The sequence below is a fragment of the Anomalospiza imberbis genome, chromosome 1 (assembly GCF_031753505.1).
Source record: "Anomalospiza imberbis isolate Cuckoo-Finch-1a 21T00152 chromosome 1, ASM3175350v1, whole genome shotgun sequence".
Taxonomy (NCBI): domain Eukaryota; kingdom Metazoa; phylum Chordata; class Aves; order Passeriformes; family Viduidae; genus Anomalospiza; species Anomalospiza imberbis.
This window is the reverse complement of record NC_089681.1, coordinates 136,125,337-136,137,712: the sequence shown is the minus strand read 5'-3', so window position 1 is coordinate 136,137,712 and position 12,376 is coordinate 136,125,337. Positions and strand designations below refer to the sequence as shown.

General features: G+C 40.1%; 1 non-coding gene across 1 annotated transcript; it reads left to right on the top strand.

The window, feature by feature from the left end:
* The first annotated feature begins 8,966 nt into the window (after positions 1-8,966).
* TRNAN-GUU (transfer RNA asparagine (anticodon GUU)) lies at positions 8,967-9,040 on the top strand. Its single transcript has one exon. It is a non-coding gene; the product is annotated as a tRNA-Asn (tRNA).
* The last annotated feature ends 3,336 nt before the right edge of the window (positions 9,041-12,376 follow it).

Sequence of the window (12,376 nt, the reverse complement as noted above, 5' to 3'; positions counted from 1 at the left end):
TCATGCTTTTCAAAAGATGGCTGTCAAAGATTCTTACTTCTACAAATATAAATATATCCCCTGATTTAGCAAATGAACAAACCATCTTATGTTTTTGTGGCTAATTTAATGCCAACCATGATGAAAACCTTGAACAACCCATTCATAATTTATACCTGTGCCAATGAGCAATTTGATAAAACTATAACTGTTAACTAACAAAAATATTTATTTCTCCCTCTAGCTCCATCTTATCCTATTTACAATCTGATAATCTGGTTTAAAATAGTTTATAGATTTATAGGAGTCATATGTGGTCAAACAAAAACACGCCCTTGAAAATATATATTTGAAGTGTTGTCTCAAAATAATAAGTAATGTTTATTTACCTAGAATGTGTCTACACATGCAAAGTATCAAGAGTCATTTGAAACTTAAAGATCCATAATAAAATTCTGAACAAGAAAAATAACTGCTATGAACATACACTTACAACCACTCCACAATTATAAACAAGGCTTTCTTTATGAACCCCTGTTTCTCTTAGTTGCTGCTTTATTTAAATCCACACAGGACCACAGAAAGGGAAACATCTCAATTCCTGCGTAAAGCACAATCTTTTCCCTCGATGGTAAGAGGAAAATCACGCTGCATAAGAATTTTTAAATATATTTGCCTTTAGAGTTTATTGACTTCTACTGGTATTCTATAATATAGGAATAACATTTCATTACCAAAACTGAATCCTTGTGGATTTAAAAACCCATCCATTCAACAACAGTTTTGAATGAGTTGTATTAATTTAAGCAGTATGAAGGTAGCTGGACAGAGAGCACTGGGTCAACTAACTGTATTTTAAAGGTTTCTTTCTTAAAAAAGGGAGGGAAATCAAGCCTAAAAACACGCACCATAAATCAGGATTCAGTGACTGAAAGGTGGAGCAAAGATCCCTCTGGGAAAATAAATCAAGTTAGTACTTGAATTTGTATCATCTTAGAACATCTTTCAACTTTATTTATTAGGTAGCTGAATGATTTTATCTTATCCATGTGTAGTTATCTAGTTCTGCCTGTATCAAGCTGTTCCAGACAGCATCTCAGAGCAGTAGCCTGTACTGTGTTGGAAAGAGGTTACCATTGATGAATATGGTTTTGATTTTGGAAAAGTGAGCTGTCTGTCTTTATCATGGATTAAGGTATCATTCATTTGGCTCAGAGTGGGGCAAGGTAGTCTCCATCCCCAGCAGCCCTCCAGCCAGGCTTCCCATCTGGTTCTCATAAGGCTCCCCAGCTACATTTCATCCTTTGAGCTGAGGAGACGATGCTAGATTAAAAGCAGGCCCAGCAGCGATAGGTTTCAGCAGTTGGGGCAGGTATTCTAATTATGTAACACATGTAGTCATTTCTGGTACATAAATTGGCTTCTTACTGGTACATATTTTATTGGTACCAGTTTCTCCAACAACAGGCATTCTAAGGTAATTATATCAACCTGCACCAACCCATCAGGGTAAGGAAAATTTCTGTTTGTTTTGCATCTTAAGTCCACTTCTATCTTTTAATTAAATACTAGAAGACTAGGAAATACAACCCACTTAAACCCTTGCAGCCCTAAAGAAGTCATTTCCCTGGGCGGAAGATGCTACAAGAGGACTCTCATTTTCTCAACTCCATCTTTTCACTCCATTTTCAACACTGCAGCCTCCACTTTGCAACAAATTTCACCCTGGCACAGATCCTCAAGCTCATACAAAGTCCCCCAGAGCTCGGTGGGATTCAAGGGCTGCAAGCTTCCTAACAGGCAGATCCTTTTGCAGCACTGGGGACAATTGCACCAGAAAAATGTGATTTAGAGTTGCTATAGGTACTATTTCAAGAGCAGCATACAAAGCCACCTAGCAAGCATTACACTTGCTCAGTGATATCCTTCTGTGCATTGAGTGAAGTTACTTCCATTTTTTTTGAAATATAAGTGATTTATTCAGGCCCATCTTCAGGAATGCATTCAAGTTTAATTTAAAATATAATAACCTAGAAATAGATTAAAATAAATAATCTAAAGTACATTGAAATATGTGGTATGGAATTTTTCTGAAACCTTTTTCTGACATAGTTAAAACAGAGCAGAATTAATGAACATCCTAATGCAAGGAATCACATGGTTTATCTAGTAAATAAAAGGTAAATAGCCTCTCTTAGTTGAATACTGACACTTCTAAAACACAACCTCTCCAAAATCAAAACAAAGCCATTTTGCTGGAAGTGGTGCAAGCCAGAGGTGACTGTGTATGCTATATCTCTGCTTTAATGGAACAAGCATCAGCCCTCTATGTGTTTCCCAGATAACTGGGCTTATCAAGCAAAACACTGAATTTCTATCAGTTTTTCTGTAACAGAAACCAACACCTAGTGCTAGTGTCATGTCAGGACCTGGTCAGAGGAACAGGTATATTTGCAACAATTGACAGCTCTGGTGTATACCCCTGCAGGCCAACCTATTTTAAACCTGTTGATCAGCTCCATGACTCTTTTGGCCACCCAGCCCATGAACAGTGAACTAGCAAACTGCTTTGATATACAGCAGACTTGAAAACTCCCCAAATCTAGTAGAGAGATTTTAACAGATTTATTGGATTTCTCACTCTTACTTAAACTCTTGTGCCAATAAACAGAATACCTTCATGCTTGGTATGAATCTCGCATTTCTCCTGAGCTACACTGGAATCTTGAACTTCCACCTGTCTGACATGAAAGGACCATTTCACAGAATTTACTGTTCACTGGCATTTAGTCTACTGGGTTTCTTTTTTTTTTCTCTTATTCCACAGGAGGTTAAGGCTTTAAGACAGTTGAAAAAGTTCAGCAGGGGATAGCAGTGTACACACTCTGTGCACATTGCAGCCCTATATTTAAGAACACATTTAGTTACAATTTATTTCCATGGCCTGCTCTCTTTTTCAGCAGCCTGTGTGAATTCTTTTAGGACGACATTAAATCAGTCAGCTGCAACCCATTGTGTTGGATTCAATATCGAGTGGACCAAAGAACACGTAAGCCCAATGCCACCCCATCTCTTAGGAATTACATGCTTGCTTAAAGTAAATTACGGTGTATTCTAATACAGAAACTGTCATGATTTATTTGTGGTTAAACACCAAAACAAAGTAATATGTGACGACATCTGATACTCAATTGACTTCAAGATATTTGCTCTAAGGAATTAGTTACTAACCAAAATGATTGCCATTAACTTGTTCTGTAACAAAACTTTGCAGGAACGAAAAGCAAAGGCACTGTATGTGGCCACAAAAAGCCCCACGTTTAACTTAACACTCAGCTACATGCTGGGCCAGCCCTCTCAGCCTCATTCACTCCATCTAAACTGAATAAACCAGGCATTTTACTTTGAACTTGGTCTTCCCCACACCAGCTCTGTGTTGATTGGTTCCTATGCTCAGTGCCACAAGCCAACTCTGCATACACTCCAAACTGCTCTCATTACTTTTCATTTCACCCATTTTGTTTCCCCAAGCCCTCTGGAGTCATCCTGACCAGAGTCTCTGGATGCTATCACAAGGCAAACAATCTGAGGTGTAAAAGACCCCATTCCAAAAGTGGAAGAAAGTGGACTCTTGAAAAGAATGTGAACTTCTCTAGAATAAATACATTTCAAATATTACTCAAATAACTTGCTTTCATCTCTCTTTTTATTTCTTTAAAGTTAACTGGAATGAAAGAAGGAAAGAAGTCACCAGGACACACATTCCAGGAGTCTCCTTGGTATAAATCAGGCAACACACGCACTGTACACCAGTAACAATGAAATAACCCCTTAAAATACTGCATTTCTTGCCAAGCATAACTTCTTTGAAGACTTTAAACTTCACTGGCCAAAATTTTTGAGTTCAAAGTCCTTCTTTTCCTAGTTCAACCTGGGGCACAGTTCAGAGAAAGGAAGAAAGGACTAAAGCAATTCATCTCAGTTGATGTTTTCAGTAGAAAAGCAAGTCCAACAGTTAGGAGAGAGATGCTCTTGGCCTCTAAACACCCAAATTCTCCTTCAGGACTAAAACTATCAGACTCCTGTCATTAGTACTTTGGGCACATCCCTTTCCCAGCACATGTGTGGAAACTGCTCACACTTGCTGTGCTTGGCCCACTCAGTTCCACACAAGATCCAGCCCTGGGGTCCTCACCAAGCTGGAGCACGAACTCGAGGACAGGGGAGCAATGTCAGAACTGACTCAGGGTGGACCCCATTTGGGCTGTACCGCAACAGTACATCAGCACCAGAAATCAGAATCACAGATTCTTAAATGAAACATAATCAATTTAATTTAATATTTAACAGAAGGCAAATACTACAGTCTTGTTCCTCGAGTCTTCAAGTTTACAACTTTGCTACTGTGGCTCCTGTGCACTTGATTGATTGGATACTAATGGGCCACAGGAAACCAAAACAGATGACTAACATTAGCCAGTAAGTGTAAGCACCAGGGAAAGCAAAAACAGGCTGCTTTTCACTCCTCCCATGTTATCCAGTTACTCAGAATAAACACAAACTCTGAGAAGATTATTCATAATTTGTACTTAAATAAAATCTTATATTAGTGGGTATCAGAGTAGTTTATGACTGTTAAGTACTTGGTACTAACAGGATAAGTGTCTGACGCTCATTGGCAGAGAAAAAATGCATGAAAGAACGGGAGACAGTCAAACTGAACAAATGTATTGCACACACCACTGTGGGTGTCACTGAAAATGTGGAAAACCTTTACAAGGGAAAGTGAAATAGCTGAAATAGAAAATCCTTTATGTCATAAGACTTTAGAAAATAGCTCTTCCCATATGTTTTTCCTTCCACTGTTTTCTGTTGGGCAGGAGGGGAAATCCCCTCTTTCCACAGTCTCCCTCTTCAAAAGAAAATGAGTGTCTTGATTCCACTGAAAACAGTTGTGCCATAAAACTGAACTCCAATTATTTGAGGAGAGAAAAATCCCAACAGTTTTTCTACCTCTTCTGTTCACAGAACTCAAGTTGTTTTGGGCAATTATTAACAAAATAGTCACACAAAGTGAAACACTTATAAAATATCAATATAGGCCAAACAACCCTGTCACTCTCCCCACATCTTGCACACTACACCCTTACAAATGCAAAAGCATCTGTGCCTGTATTTAGAAAAAAAAATAAAATAACATTACCTCTGTACCAAACAACAGAAAACAGTTTTGCAGATAAAGTAAGGTTCACAACTGATCTATACTGGGACAATTATAAGGGATGTGTACCAAGAAAATAGAATTAAAGCCTTAGAATGAATGCTTGTTCTGTAGAGCTTTCAGTAGAGCAGTCTCCCAGTCCAGTTGACAAAATAAGCTGCTGCCATCTTATGGAAGAGAACTTGAAAAGCACTTGGTGCAAAACTCCTTCTGCTCTTCCTCCTTCCCTGCACTTCTCCACCTTCCTTGGTCTAGTCTGTAATAACTTTTTTTTTTTTAAGAATTTCCTTGCCTTGCAAAAATATGCTTATTTTGATGAGATATTCTTTGGGGAAGTAACTTTTTCACCTCTGATTTTACAGTAACTTTCACAGCATCCAGGAAGTCAAATGGAGTAGTTTTCCAAGAAAGGGAACAAACCAGCCAGGCTGTTAATCCTGACACTGCCTCAGACAGAGGTTTCTTGTAAGATAAAACAAAAGCCAGCTGGAGTCATTCAGCCACTACAGGATAGAGTCATCAATTTTGCCCAGTTTTCAGGCAGTCATTTAGTGTGTTCCATCTGTGGACTTCTCTACACAGCCAGCTTGAGCCAGTTTAACTATAGGTGTGACATATAAAATGCTAAAATAAATAAAAATTACCCAGTTTAAGCCCGAAGCCAGCACAAAGGTTCAATTTCTCCATCTGTAAGTCACAAAGAGATGCATTTGCAGAACACCAGAGAGATTTGCTGAGAGATTTTGCTTTTGTTCTGAAAGGAAATTCTTTCCACAAGTTTCCATGGTATGCTTTATAGGAAAGCAAGTTTTCAGATAAGGACTTTTTGTGAAAGGAGAATGCTCAGCAAGGCCAAGATATGGCATTTGTATGAACATAGGGTTCATGCAAGTTCAGCTCTTGTCATGACCTAGGACACAACATTCAGCTTAACAGCTAAATCATTAGATTCCAAAAATCATAAATATTTTTGAAAGGAGTATGACCAGTATGAGAGGAGCCAAGTGTCCTTGCCCCCCGCCAAACCAGCCAACACTGACCCTCTACCAGCAAACCTGAGCTTCCCCAGCCCTTCTGGGACTTGCACCAAACTGTAAAATACAGTCACTAGTCAAACACTTTGTTTTATCTGACCTGAGCACATCTCTTTCCTCTTCCTCCTCGTGAAAGAGTTTTCAATCCACTAGTAACCAGGAAAGATGTTAAAAAATTCCTATTGAGAATGAACAGCTACAATGCAATAATCCTACATTATTGAGCTGTACTAGCTAAATTTGGGTAGTATGCAACCAGGGCTCCTAGAACATAATGGCTATAATCCCCAATTCCCCCTAGGCACCTAAATAAAGTTTATATAGAGCACCTGTGAATTATTACAGGAAAGCTACAACTACTGAACTAGGGGGAAGTAAGTGGTTGGCACCAAGGACACTGAGTGGGAACCCAGGTATGTTAGTTCAAGCTGCAGGTTTCTGTGTCCTTGTAAGATTTTACACAAATAATTTGTGCCCAAATACTCAAAGGGAGTTTGCCACCCAAATGCTTCTACAGCAATCAAGACCCATCTTGCACTGCCCTTGCAAGCCTCTCTCTATGCACTGCAGAAGACTAACGATTATAGACAGCTCAAGCTTTGGAGAGGGCCAACTGCAGGTGCCCAACACAAATATCTTCTTTCTCTTGTATCAGTTTGGCAAGTCTCATTTAGCAGCATTTCTCAGTTCTGTCTGAAAAGATCTTCTAATGTTCACATTGGCCTTTAAATAAAAATTCCAGCACTTTCATGGCCCCTTATTAACTGAGAGACACAAAATTTCAATAAGGAAAGAGACTGGTTTCAAGGATCTACTTAGTCTCTAATCAGAATATAAAAGATTTTTTTAAAACATATTATAAAAAAAACACATTGCCTTTTTTTCTTATACTTTTTAAACTTTTTTAACAGATGCCTCCAAACACCTTCATTTAAAACAGTCTTTCTATAGAGCCCAGTGTTTTCTTTGGCAAATTTGGAGAGCTGTGTTTTGGGATAAAAGTAAATTGCACCATAAGATGAAAACAGATTGGGAGATTTGACAGGACTTGATAGAAATCCATTATGCACAGGCAAAAGGAGAGTTTTTCAATAAGTCATTTAAAAGATAAAAGCTCTGGAGGAAAGAGTTCTGCTTGGTGGCAAACTCATGTAACCCCTGCAAAGCCTACAGTAGAGGCTGCAAGGGAGGAGGAAGTTAAAGAGCATGAGAACACACACAAACTCTCTCACATCTGAAAGTTATTTTATACATGATTAGGTATCATTTTTCATACAATACACACATGCACTTGAGCAGTGGCACAGTCCAGAAAAGGGACATTTATATCCATCTGACTTGCAAGCAGCTGGGGGGTAGGGGAGGCAAAGAGGAGCAGATTCTCTCTAACACTTAACACAGGCCATCCCCCGTCCATTCAGCCCAGCTACCCTCTAAATCCAGCTCAGGATGAAACCTGGATCTCCACCCCTGCCTTATATGAGGGATCCTGGCAAGTAACCCAGTGTGCAGGGCAGACAGCAGCCAAGTACCACCACTTTAGCTCCTGAGGGGGACAGCTGGAGCAGTAAGACCTCAGTGCACACTGTGGGGGACAGACCTGCCCCACAGCTTGAGGCACATGGTATAGACTGCCTTACAGTACAGCTTAAAATACCAGAAGATAGGAAAGGAAGCAGCTTGCTGTCATACTCCCTACTAGGAAAGGCTATCTACTGCTGTTACTGAGAGTATGTTTTTCTCCACCTAACAGTTCCTATCTCTCAAAGAGAAAGTTGCTCTAATCCCTTGTGCAGTTTACACATCTTCCTATGCTTCTGCAGCTCATTGACAGGAGAACTTCACCAGCAATGCTTTCAGCAGCACTCCAAAGCACAGCCCTACAGAGATTAAGCTTCCTAATTTCCAAAAGCAATTCAACCATTTTCAAGGCAACATTTTGCTGTAATTCCTTCACCAAATGAACAACAAAAAGGCTGGAATACTAAAACACTTTTGGTCTGTCAGAAAACTAGTCAAACCAGGTACAGATTCACTAGCTGAACAGAACTCAGCTCCTGTCATGTATCTCAGTAGTTCATACCCTTTTGTTTCCAGCAATACCCAAGGGCACACAGAGCAGGAGGCTCTACCTCTTCCTAGCTGACGACTGACAGTAAAAAGCATTGATAATATCTTGTTTCTTTGAGGTATGAAATTTAAAAATGCAAGTTTCACCATGAAATCTTCCCTGTTCATTAAGACCTGCCCAACAGCTCTCTCCTCTAATCCCCAGTTCCCAGCTGCACTGAGAATTCTGCAGTCAGTAAGTTTGATGTCTCACAATCCATGTTCTGAAGCATACCTATGTTTTCCTTTAATTGCATTAACATACAATTAACAAGCCACATAGGTTTTCAGACTTCTTAAAGCTAAGTTTCCAGAAGCACAAAAGGCACAGTACTGTTAATTTGGAATCACTAGCAAATTGCCTGGCAAGACACAACCCCAAGACCTTTTCTCCTGAGAGGGGCAAGCAGTGAGGAACAGCTACTTCAAAAGAATCTCATCTTTCACTCCCCACAGGAGGTAACAGCATTTCTTCCTCCTGTATTCTGACACAATAGCATGTCAGGTGTGCTGCAGCAGTGTGCCTGCAGTGCTGCTCTGCCACTGTTCAGCACACACAGGCACCACCAGCAGCACTTATTGAACAGTCAGGAATTCAGCTCCTCTGGAAGTGCAACACATCAGTCTCTGTGGCGCAATCGGAGAGCGCGTTCGGCTGTTAACTGAAAGGTTGGTGGTTCGAGCCCACCCAGGGACGGAGGAGATCCCTTTTAAGGGCCAAAAAGAACCTCGTGAAGCCCAGTAAGGGGAAGTGCCAAGTCCTTGCCCCAGAGAAGGAATAACCACAAGCACCAGTATATGCTGCGACCACCCCTCTGGACAGCAGCTTCACAGAAACACACCTGTCACAAAGGCACTTTGCTGGCTTTGTTCACTCAGTGTCTGCCAGAACCCCCAGCTCCATTTCCAGTGAAAGCTCAACATCTCAAAGAATATTCTGAGTTGGAAGGCACCCACAAGGATCATCAAAGTCCAACTCCTGCCCTGCACAGGACAGCCCCAGGAGTCACACCATATCCCTGAGAGTATTGTCCAAACACTTTTTGAACTCTGTCAGGATCAGTGCTGTGACCACTGCCCTGGGGGCCTGTTCCAGTGTCCAGCCACACTCTGGGTGAAGAATCTTTTTTCTAATATCCAACCTAAAACTCTCCTTACAACTTTATACCAGTCCCTCAGGTTCCCTCCATTTTACTTCCATAAGTATCCTTACTCCTGTTCTCCTGAATGACACCTGCCCACAGGCTTAGCATGCATCTATCTCGTACCTACTCTGAAATAAAGTAATTTTATTTAAAGCTGAATTTCAAGAGATGACAGATAATCCCTGATATAAAAAGTTTATATATTTATATATTTTATTAAATTGCATGAATAGTGTCAGCTATATTAAATATGCTTACTATACCATGCATTATAATAGTTTCTGGTTTGTGTACACAATGTATTACACTTTATTAAAACTGTCTTCACTGTCTGGGGGGCTGCTACTGCTCTTCCCTGAACCCCAGTTCACAGCTTCACTCCTAATCCTAAGTAGCTACATCTGGACCTTCTCATTACAGTTAAAGAACAAGTTTCATGCTGTCAACAACATCTGGATAGCCATATTCCTCAAAAAGTCCAGCCTGACAAGCATTAAGAACTGGGGACCAAGCACTCCTGTCAAAAGGATCCAAGCAGACTTATTACCAGATGCTAGTAAATCCAGAGATGATGATACACAGAAAACACTAGAAGAGTTTCCTTCCAATCATGATTTGACACTTATATTTTAACACTTTTCTGAGGTTGTTTTAAGCTTCTAAAATAAAGAACTAGAGCCCAGAAATTCTAGAAGTTGACTGGGAATTTTGCTATCATTGTACATAAAACGTGCATAGATGTTACAGAAACTGGGAGCATGAGAAAAAGAAATATTTACTCACTGTGACCATTTTCACTCTAACAGAAAGAACCAGATGTTACTCAGGCACATGGATAAGGACAAAACTTCCACTGCATTAAATCAATCACAGAACATATCCATGCAGTAGTTTGAAAACACATCTTCACAGTTCTTTGCCCACATAACACCTCATAAATTTTTAATTAAGGTGCCACAGGTACTCACACACAAAGGGTGTAGAAACCAAAAAAACTTGGAAGTTTTAATGGAGAGCTTCGCTCTTTTTTTTTCCCACTGCTGGACAGTGGCCAGGAAAAACACTTTATATTTTGCCCTTCAAGGCTCAACTAGGTCTGAAATGTATATAGTGATTTGTCTGGTGACATGAAAAAGTCCTGCTCATGCTAATGTTGCTTACTGATGCTTTCATCAATAAGGCATTACTAAGGCATCAGTAAGGCATGCAGAAGGACAGCAAGACACAAACCTAAAACAGGGGCTTTGGATGGGATGGATGCAGCACCATGACCACTTGCAACAATCTTCCCATAGCTAAATAGCAGTAACTCATATTGATCACAACACAGGCTGCCCAAGTATTTTAAGTATTTGAAAAAATGTATCAGGCCTCAAAACAGAATTACTGTACCAAACTACAGGGCAAAATTAGAGGGGTTATTGTAGCTCACTATATATGAGGTTACTGGCAAACAAGGAACTAAAAAGGAATCACACAGAGCAGTTATCACTGTGGTACACAATGGCAAGACCGCCGTGCCCTGAAGTTCTGCCATGGCTGATGAGGCAGTCACTGTTATTGTCTGGGGATGCACTGAACTCTCATTTTCACTTAGTTAAGACTTATTTTGAGCCAGCTGTTGATCTCAATATTGCAGCAGGAGAACAGGAAAAGTGATGCTGTAGTTTGGACAAAAGCCCCACTACCAATAAAAATCCCAGCATCTTGAAACCTCAACCAGAAGCCTGCCCCACCTCCCTTTTTAAAAAAGCAGCAGAAGAAATATAAGACAAAACCACAACACTTATCAGTATTCTCAAGTGTAAATTTAAGAAGATGCAAGTGCTGTGCCATATTCTTCCAGGCTAGTGTAAAGCCTACAGAAAACACCTGCCAGGCCTGAGTACTAAACTGCTAATCAGCACTTTATTGACTAGAGTAAATGAACTGGAAGCAACTTTAATTTTAACTGCCTTTGACAATCACAGAAGATTTTAGTTACCTCACTGTGGTTTAGTGCTTTAGTGTATAAAACTCCCTGCCACAGACATGGACTCATTCTCCATTATCCCTCTGCTGCCTACTGAGTTAGGCTGAAGGACCTCTTGCACATGCTTCTCTGGATGCAATAGACCCACTATTCCACAAATAGGACCAAATCAGTTTTGAGCAGAGCTTATGGTACAGCTTATAGTAGTTTCAGATACACTTGTATTACAACTACAACAATGGATGTGCACTTAGAGATAACCTGACCTACAAAGGGGGAAAAACTTGGGAAGCATGGGAACAATTTATTTGAAAAATGGCAGCTCCACAACCCACACCCTCATTTAAAAAAAAAAGGCAAGGGAAAGAATTAAAAAACGTAGCACAGTAACTGTTGCTAAATTTTCCTTAACAAATACTGGAAATGCAAGAACCCAGCCTTCTTGACAGAGCAATGATGAAAAGAAGTGACACTCTAGGAAAAACATTCCTCAGAGACATAACTAAAGATGCTTAAAATATGAAGACAGAAAAGCTAGTAGCAAGTCAATTAGAAAACATCTACTAAAAAAAACCCCACCCCTCTAGCTGCTTTCAGTCTCACTAATTATGCTGTTTCAGAATATTTCTCTCCCAGAAATATTGTGTAGTGCAGTAAGGAATAAATGACTTAATTCTTTAACAGAACAATACCCACTATTCAGAGCGCCCTGCCATTCCCTCCCTCTGACAAAAGCTGTCAGATCTGGCAAAGGCAGAATAAAAGATGAATCCAAGTCCTGTGATAAAAAGACCTTCTGTGAGAAACCAAAAGTTAAGTCTCTTCTAAGCATAGAGATGCACCCAAACTAGGGGGGAAACAAATGCAGAAAAAAATTACAAGCACCTGCCAGCATTATGATAGTTGCCAACTACTG